Here is a 10,337-nt window from a genome sequence, read left to right on the forward strand (position 1 = left end):
CAATAGCGTGCTACCTTGATTACATAGATTTATACTAAGTCTGGGCTTCCATGGTGGCTCAGACAATAAAGAATCTGACTGCAATACAGGAGACCTGGGTTCCATCCCCAGATCGGGAAGACTCCCTGGAGAAGGGAATGGCAACCCATTCTTGCCTGGAGAATTCTATGGATAGGGAAGCCTGGTGGGCTACAGTCCATGAGGTCATAAAGAGTTGGACATGACTGAGTGACTAAGACTTCACTTCACTAAGTCTAGACGCCAAGTATTATCAGTCCTCCAAATTTGTTCTTCTCCTTCAATATTGTGTGGGTTATTCTGTGTCTCTTGCTTCCGTGCAAACTTTCAAATCAATGTGCTGATATTCCTAAAAGAACTTTTTCTGTTGTGAGTCCTAATCATTACATAGAAACCTAGTTGTTGTGGCAGTAATAAGTGGGTGAGAGGAAATTTTTGTAATCTTATGATTAAATCTCTGTCTTCTTGTGGATGCATCTAAGGGCTGTGATCTTCACAAGTGCTTCCCTAGTGGTAGAGTATTCCCCTCACCTTCACCCCATTCTCCCAGATCCCTTGTTAACTACAGAATTCCCAGTTTATTTCCATAAAGATACCTGAACTTTAATGACTGTTTTTCTCATCTCTTTGAGGTAAAACTCTAGAGGAGAATAGAGTGGGAAGAATGCTCTTCCTCCTGTGGATAAGACAATATCAGAGAACATGGACTATGGAGAAAGCTCAAGGCATATTTCGTAATGATTACTTTTCCACTCTACTTCCTAGCATCATGAAGGTATTTTTTTCCTTCTTCTTTAGCATTGAAACCTATTGGGGTTCTGGTACTAATGGTCACTAATATTGGAAGTCCTCCTAACTACAGTCCCTAAGAGTTTCTCACTTTCATACTTGTCTACATTAGCCTCAGGAATTTGTCACATTTACCATTGAAGTGCTTATACTTATTTTTGACTCTGGAGGCTTCTGCTCCAAGTAAGCAGATCTTGGCTGTGACCCTCTGCACATGGCCAACTCTCCTGATATTAGGGAGAGGTTTGCCCTGCAAGCTAAATTCTCTGCTAGGTCCACAAAAACTTAACAGCTTTAGTTTTTTGTTTTTTTTTTCTTATTGTAAAGATGAGAGTAAAGACTTCTAAGGCCTTTACATGTTGAAGTTGCAACCAGAAGCCCCCTATCATTTTTTATTTAAATATTTTTTCTGTCTTAATGATTAAAACATTCACACTTTAAAATATTACTTCATCCACAAGCTGTAGCATTTGTCTACCTTTAAAATAATTTATGTATGTATGAATACATGTATGTGCATGTTCAGCTGCTCAGTCGTATCCAGCTCCTTGTGACCCCATGTAGCTCCCTAGACTCCTCTGACCATGGGATTTTTCCAGGCAAGAGTACTGGAGTGGGTTGCCATTTCCTTTCAGGGGATTTTCCTTACCCAGGGGTTGAATCTGAGTCTCCTGTGTCTCTTGCATTGACAGGCAGATTCTTTACCACTGGGAAACATGCACATATATACATATGTGTATATTTATGCTATATAGTTGCTGAATCATTAGGATATTCAGAATAATGCTCTTTTAATGTATTAAAATGTCTTCTTCATAGTGAGAAATGAGCACCAAAGGTTTTGAATATCATAAAAAAAAAAAAACCTGGTTTTTTATTCCCAGTTTGCCACTTACTGACTGGCTGATATTGTGAAAGTAATGCCTTCAGTGCTAGACTGCTGTGAAGATTAACTGAAGCAATTTAAGAAAAGTTCCATGTCAGGACTCAACTAAATCTAGCTATTTTTATGAATTAAGATTGTTGTCAATTGCTAATATGATTGCTTTTATGAAGGTGTTGACAGAATAGCATGAGTGCAGAAGTCATGCTTTGGGCTGCAAAAAAGCATGGCTTCTTTGGGTTGCCTAGTAATGTTAAGACAGCTATCATGTAGGATATAGGAGTTTTAAAGTCAGGGTGTGCCTGAATTATTGAATAAGCAGACACATTTGGAGAAGGCATTCCAGGCAGAGGGAATCTCATGTAAAAAAGTATGCTTTGGGATTTCAGTAACATTTTAGCATCTCTCAAATGCAAAGTAACAATTGTGAAGTGATTAGAGATAAAGCTAAATAGAAAGCTGGAGCCAACATGACAAACATCTTTTTAAAGGTAAATGAGTTTAGATTTTTGTCTTAAGATATGGAACTTTTTTAGAGTTGAAGAGAGGCATGGTCTGATTTAAAATTTAATTCTTATTGTATACTAGGGTTGGATTTTCTTCATTGCTAGCAAGAAATCTCAGAAAAAAGGCAAAGGACAACAAAGTAAGTAAAGATTAACTCATCAAGAATGAGAATTAAGAATAATGCAAATAAATTTTATATTAATAATCCTTGAACTGTAATCTTTAGTTATATGACTTCCTTAAGGTTTAGTTTCTTGTTTATAAAACTGTGGAATGTAAAGTGTACCTCAAAGATTTGTCATAACAAGTAAATGAAATGAACAGTGTATATGCAAAGGTTCTAGTTAAGTGCTTAGCATCATACAGATTCTTCCCTGTGGATATCCCTCATAAAAGCTTAAAGTTTATTAAAAAAAGAAAAAAAGGAATCAATTGATCTTTCTTACTGTATTATTCAAAAATAGCACCTAATTGTCCTTTTTGGCAACTCTTTCTGACTTCATTTTCATCCTTGAGTCAGTTTTTGGTTCTCTTTTTCAAAGCTCGTTGCAAAAATTCTCAGTGACAAAATGAAAATGACCTGGGTTTATGTAAGATCAACTGCTCTCTGAAAGAACAAGAGCAAAAATATTTTAGAGACAATTGGCAACCTAAATAGAAGAAAAATAGGTAAGATCTAAGAGTAAAAGCATTTACCTGGCCTTTTAAAATGGAAAAAAAAAAAAAAAAAGAGCAGAGACAGAAATCATCACCTTATTAACCCTGGAAGAACAAAAATGGTGAAGCAGTTGGGCATTTGTGCCTCCTGTTTCAGTGATTTCCTGGATGGCGCTAGTGGTAAAGAACCTGCCCGCCAATGCAGTAAACAGGAGAGATAGGAGTCTAATCCTGGGTTGGGAAAATCTTCTAAAGGAGGGCATGGCAATCCACTTCAGTATTCTTGCCTGGAGAATTCTGGTGGGCTATGGTTCATAGAGTCACAAAGAGTCAGACACAACTGATGCGCCTTAGAATGCACTCATGCATATTTTGCACATTGATGTTTGTCAAATTCTCTCTGGGAAACACGCTACCTCGCTGAAGTACTTTTGCTTTCCTCTGCTGTGGTCTTATTTCATGTATCGTTCCTTCCCTCATTGCCTACCTTACTTCCTATTTACCTGCCTTACTCTTTCAATCATAGATATTGAGTTTCAGCTAACCTGGAGTTAGTTCATACAAACAAAATGAAAAGTAATAAATGTTTGGAAATAGATACATCATAATATAACAAGGATTTTGGTACATGGAATGTTTCTAAACTGCATGAAAAGAAAACATTGCCGAGCTCCTCCTATGGGCTAGACTAAGTGCCATTCATATTCATTTATATAATTTTTATAATAATTCTATGGTATGATATTATTTTCTACATTTTTCAATCAAAGAAAATTAATGTTCTCAGGGGATAAAAAGCAGTTGAGATAATAATACGGGCTTTTCGAGTACAGCCATCTATGATTTTCTGAGCTTTGCATTGTCTCTGCATAACAGTGTACGTGAGAAATGGTAGCCCTCACACAAATGCATATCTTCTGAACGCATGATTGAAAGTCAAATGTTTTCAATGCCAAAAGTATAGAAATCCTAGAGGAGAGTGGTTCATTCTGCTTTAGGGTGAGGAATGCTTTAGGCAGAGGAGAACTGAGACTAAAAGATTTCATATAGTAGTTGACCCTTGACTTAGGTCTTTAGTAAGTAAATGCTTGCTTTTAAATGGACTCTTTACTGTAAACATATCGACAATGATACTCTACTTCTTTTGCCATTCTTTAAACAAAAGTATATAGTTATATAATCCCCTCAACTATTTCAACAGCTTCCTCAGCATACTAAATGATTTTGAAAAACATTTAAATTTTTTTTTTTTAAAATCAGTTTTTGTCTCTATTTTTTGGTAATATAATAATGTTCATTTCTTTTCCTTTTGTGATAATCATAATTTCATTGAGATTTTTCAATTAATTAATCATGTTCACATCACATATTTTCTGCCTCTTTTTCTTCTTAGAATTTGCAGCCCAATTCTTGTAAAAAAATAAAATGTAATACATGTTCACACTCATAAGCAGATTTAAGTTAAACAGTTTCTCTTTCTTCTAAACATAAAATTACCCTAGTCCTCATTCTATCATCTCTTCATTTAAACATTCTCCTAAATAGCAAATATCAAGTTCAAAAAAAGGGGGAAAAATTTTTAAAAAAGAGAAGTTACTCTATCCTTATCTCTGAAGGGAATGTATTGACCAATCACAACCTGAGCCAAATCCACTAATAAAACTAAATACAAAGGGACAATATATCCTTGATTATATATATTCGGAATGGTGGCTTCATTAAATAGTTTTGAAGATGGACAGAAGAAAGATTTTTCCCCATATCTTCTAAAACTCAGCCATTAGGTTTCCATGGACAGCTGAATTCTTGAACTCTGTTAGCTGTCAAAAATTCCATTTACTTCTTCATCTTTAGATTGAAGCACTATGTTCACTGACTTCTAAAATAGTTCTATAAAAAATAAAGCTCTACCTTTTTTATCTTCTCAATCAAAGACATCATAATTTGTCCATTTTGGTTTCTTTTAAATTCACCCAAGGAAAGAAAACTACTGAAGGGACCTTCCATCTAGTTTGACCTTCTATTACAATCCTCATCATTTTGATTCCACCTACTTTGCCATCTCATATTTGCTCCTTGAGTTTTTCAATTTTATTACTTTCAATGAAACCTCTATCTATATCTTTTTCAGAAATTGGTAGGTAAGTATGACACAACATTCTCAAAGAATGGGCATATGTGCCCACCCATTCTTTAAGAATGTTGTATCATACTTACCTTCAAGATCCTGAAAACAGATATTATTTGATAATTTATTTTGTATTGTGAATGTTCTCCTATTCCAATGGGAATTTATTATATTTATAATCTATTGGATTCAACAACTTTTCAAATATTGATAGTTGCATTATCACTACATAAACAAAAGTAGAGATCGTTTGCACATTGTGTTTCATTCTTTCTTGCTCTTAGTGCAATAAATCATGTTTATCTACAAGCTCGCACATTTGAACAGTCCAGCTCTCCTATGAGACATTTTTCTATTCATCTGACTTAAATATCTCTTGCTTAATTGGCTTTCATGTACTCTTCTGAATCCTTGGAGACATAAGCAATAACCCACTAATAACTGACCTCATCATTCGTTATAAATGTTTTTTGAAATATTGCTTGATCTTCTCTAGGGCAGCACTTTTCAGTGCATATTATTCCATGGAACAATGGTTTTGTAAATGCTGGGTAGGGAAAAAACAAAGGTCTGTGGTCAAATGAATTCAGTCACTGCCACAAAACATGCTCATTATTGAATGCATGTTAATTAACCTATTAATGACTCTGTGAAGATTTAGAATGAAGAAGCTTGTTTAACTTTATTATACTCAGTACTTCTCAGTCTTATTTCACTATGAGCTTCATTTTTCATTAAACATCTTTGAATACTCTATGAAAAATGCTTTGGGAAATACTAGATCAGTGATTCTTTTTTAGACTAAGCCTATGTTCCACAATTTCTCTTATTAGTTTTGATATGTCAATATTCTTACTTTTGAAGAGTTATTAATTGTATACTGTATTGTAGTAAGGATCAGATGAATACAAAATAGAATAGAAAAGTATTTTCAGGCTCTTGCAAAACATGGTAATTTTAATATATTTTGGCATCATCTTTACTTCTTTTTTATATTGAAGAAAACTGCCACTACATGAATGCCAAAATTAAATGATAATCCGCATTGACTGCTAAGGTTTTCCTCCTTGTTCTTTAGCCTATTCAATTAAAAATGAATAATTTTTTTCTTTAAAATCTTCATGATCCCATAATCTGAAAATGACATTAAATTCAATTATGTTGGAACATTCTTCTTTCTATCACTACATACTTGTCAGAGAGTTGAATATTTCTGTAAAGGGTACAAAGGTTAGTACTTCTGTTTTTATTTTTAAGATCAAGGAAAAAAGATGAAGAGTTAACTGATCTGGGCAAAAGAAAATCTTTGAATCCCTGAGACATTAGCTGGCGCTTAATCCATAAATTGTGTCATCTCCCAGCAGGCAACTAGCAGTTATTCCAATGCAGGTCAAAAATGAAAACTGTAAATTAAAAGAAAGAATATAAAGAATCAGTGAAGTATTTGACAGTTTGAAATAACCTATACTCTGAGTACAAAGTGCAAATAAAAATCATAGCAAAACAGTTGCTGGTTTAATTTTGATGATGTTTTATTCCCATATGAATCAAAAAAGAGAACTGAAACAAAATAAATCACACACAAGAAGTGTTTTGAGATATGAAACCATCCCACTTATTGTCTTAATGTTTCATTAACTAGGACCCGAACAGGTTTATATCATAAAGAAACTAAACTCAAAAATCATGGAGTAGAATCTTCCAAACTATCTGTGGCACTCCCCATGTGCACCTAGATTATTTAATTATGTTGGTTTAGATGTATATTATTACATAAAATTACAGCTTGGACCTTTATTCTTAGAACTTTCCAGTATATCCTTCATACTCCTGTGTTATATTTGTAAATTTAGATCAGCTAGAAAGAAAGAAAGTGAAGTTGCTCAGTCATGTCCGACTCCTTGTGACCCCATGGACTGAAACCTACAAGGTCCCTCCGTCCATGTTATTTTCCAGGCAAGAGTACAGGAGTGGGTTGCCATTTCCTAATGACACTTCTTTTCCTAAAATTAGCTTATAGGAAGAACCCTACTGAGAATAGGATAGATCCACATCATTTGTAATAGCATTCGCTGCCCTTCTTAGCCAGGCACAAACCTTCATCAGCCCATTTAACACAGCATCCTCAGTGCCCCACTGGTGGGCCACACACACGGTGTCATCTCTGTAGGGTGTGCAATGTACAGACATTCACATAAGCTACCTGTGAGTGTGCCTCCTGCAGTCAAAGAGTGTGATTTTCCTTTCTTTACTCACCATACCCTTCCTTATCGTACACTAAATTTTACAGTAAATTTTCTGTCTTCTTTTGATGCTATGGTATTTTCTTACACCATTGCTAATTTTCAGATGTTCTTTCCCTTACCCAAGATGATTTTTCTGTTGTTTTTAATCTATGAATTCAGACATTCTTCAGGACTCAGATAAAACATGACCTATTCTCACTCTGAAAGCTAAACTACTATGACTCAAAACTGCTTATTAAGAACTCTCAGTATTTTAATTTATTGAACTATGTGATTTTTTTATAGCTCTCTTTTCTTATGGGTTTGTATATTTGCCTTTACTACTATCGCTTCATTAGTTTCCGATTCCTGCTGTAACAAATATTCACCAATTTGGTGACTTAAATCTACACAAATTTATTCTATGATAATTTTAGAGGTTAGAAGTCTGAAATGAGTGCTATAGGGCTAAAATAAATGTGTCAGAAGGGCTGCACTCCTCTTGGAGGTTATAGGGGACCCTCCATTTCCTTGCCTCTTCAACTTTTAGAGGCTACTTGTGTTCATTCATGGCTGCTTCTGTCTTCAAAGTCAGTAGCATAGCATCAGCCAATCTCTGACTCTGGCCTCTTTTTTCACTTTTAAGATTTTTACATGATTACAGTCATCCCACCTATATCCCTCCAGAATAATCTGCCCAATTTAACATACTTAGTGAAATACATCAAAGTCACTCTTGCTACATAAGGTAACATATTCACAGATTTTGTTGATTATGACATAAACATCTTTATGTGGGCATTATTCTGCTCACCACACCTACCTATCATGGCATCAATAACATCTGTGTTTCCCAGAATGTATTTACTACCTAATATTTATTAGTTTAAAGAATCAATGAGTGTTCATCAGTTTTCAAGTCAATTTTGAGGCTAGGGAGCATGTCTTAATTCTTTTCTGTATCTGCATGTTTTTGTGTGATACTTATGATATAGCAAATTAAAAATAAAATGTTATTGAATTAATACATTCCATAAAAGACACATCTGAATTCAGCCTTTAGTAAAAGTAATGAAATATGTTTACATATATATATATATATATATATGTATATGTATATAAAACTCCACTCTCCAGAAGGTATGATTTGGAGTCTAATAAATCATATTCTAGATTAATTCACTTCAACTGGATCAGAAAGGAAGACAGATGTCACCCATGACACTGTTTCTTCTGGAATGGCTAAATTCTCTTTGGCTCCCTACCTGCCTTTGTTGTGTTCTGTTATCTTCTCATATCCATTAATGATCTCCATGATACCGATTCCAGTTTATCATTTTATGTAATTCAGATCTATGCTGACTTTTTGAAGCAATAGAAAGAAAAACAATCATATGAGACTGAACAATAAAAATATCAGAAGATCTGAATAATATAGGAATATAATACATTCTCTGAAAATATCAATGACCTTATGAATTTTTGAGTGGTTATTCTATTTTAGACTTCAATTTTCCTGTGCAGATGCAATCTATGAGTCATAATCATCGAATTCTGATTCAAGAAATACATTTATGAGGTGTTCCAGAACAGCATGATTAAATTACAGGAACACTTTACATGCCCACACTCACACCCCACAATTATGGTAATTACCACCTAAAAACATTTATTGTTGTTCCACTTTCAAATTAAGGAGCATATTAATACTACAATATAACAAAACTACTTCCTCTGCTGACATACTGTGCAGTGCTGGGCACAGAGTAATCTTTCAATAAATAATTGTTTATTGGATATAATTAAAGCCATTAATACTAGTCCCTTATCCCTTTCTACTTCTAGTCTCTTTTCCTATTCCTCTCATGTTGTATAACCAGTCAGGTAAATTTATCTATTCCAGCTAAGCAAAAACTGTAGATGGTTTCCTTAATATATACCAGGTCTGCAGCCATTTGAAAATAATATATATTTGTTTTGAAAAATATTTTGTGCTCGTGCTAAGCCACTACAGTCATTTCCGGTCTCTTTGCAACCCTATGGACTGTAGCCCACCAGACTCTTCTGTCCATGGGATTCTCCAGGCAAGAATACTGGAGTGAGTTGCCATGCCATCCTCCAGGGTAAAAAATATCTACTTTCCTCTTAAAACCACACATCTCTGATTCTGCATTACTTAACGCTTCTACGTTATCAAGCTTGAGTCAGTCTGGTAACCCCAGCTTTCCTTTAGAAGGTCTGGATAGTGGTCTCTAAAGGTGTCATTAGAACTTTATGTCCATACGCTCGTTAGTTGTGCTTCCCTTTGAAAATTTAAACTGCTAGTGAAAGAAGATATGTCTGTTTGTTATCATCACACTTTCAATGCTTTAAAAATGCAATGTTGTCTCTCACTGACCCCTAGATTTGCCATAGTCATTCCTGAGCCCAAGACTCCTGAATGCATTTTCTCTTTTCCACCTTTTCCAACTTCTGCGAATTTCTCCAAATGCTGCCATGGTGGTGGTTTAGTCACTAAGTCATATCTGACTCTGCAACCCCCTGGACTGTGTCCTGCCAGGCTTCTCTGTCCATGGGGTCTGCAGACAAGAATCCTGGAGTGGGTTGCCATCTCCTTCTCCAGGGGATCTTCCTGACCCAGGGATCGAACCTGGTCTCCTTCATTGCAGGTGGATTCTTTACCAACTGAGCTAAGAGGGAAGCCCCCCCAGATGCACCAGTAGGTATTTCTATTACACAAAGCCTTTCCCAACTAGTGCTGTCTCCTTTGGTCTGCACCATTGATAGAACTGGATAATTTTTGTTTTAGTTCCATTTACTTTAAAGTTTCCTGGTCTCCTTTTAAGTATTAGAGTTACTTGGGCATACATTTAAGCACACATATTATCAGATATTTCTCCCATAAAGCCTAGTTCAATAGTACTGATCTGGGGCTTAGGAGTATATACTGTAATGTTCATAGATAGCTTCTTTTTCTGGAGAATTTAAGCAAACACTCTGCCTTTCACTGATTATTCGTGCCTTAACAGCATTAATAGCAGGATGATCCTTTAGAGTCACATAAGCCAACCATTCTCCTAGGGCTGAAATCTTCTGTAAACCATTCTACTACACATCTATTCATTTAATG

At 35.1% G+C, this 10,337-nt stretch overlaps 1 long non-coding RNA gene across 1 annotated transcript; it reads right to left on the bottom strand.

The window, feature by feature from the left end:
* Window positions 1-6,035: 6,035 nt before the first annotated feature.
* Window positions 6,036-8,723, bottom strand: LOC110129656 (uncharacterized). Its single transcript, XR_002311572.2, has 3 exons — window positions 8,679-8,723; window positions 8,473-8,569; window positions 6,036-6,385 (listed from the first exon to the last, which is right to left on the bottom strand). It is a non-coding gene; the product is annotated as an uncharacterized lncRNA (long non-coding RNA).
* Between the last annotated feature and the right edge of the window lie 1,614 nt (window positions 8,724-10,337).

The sequence above is a fragment of the Odocoileus virginianus genome, chromosome 28, assembly GCF_023699985.2.
Source record: "Odocoileus virginianus isolate 20LAN1187 ecotype Illinois chromosome 28, Ovbor_1.2, whole genome shotgun sequence".
Taxonomy (NCBI): Eukaryota; Metazoa; Chordata; class Mammalia; order Artiodactyla; family Cervidae; genus Odocoileus; species Odocoileus virginianus.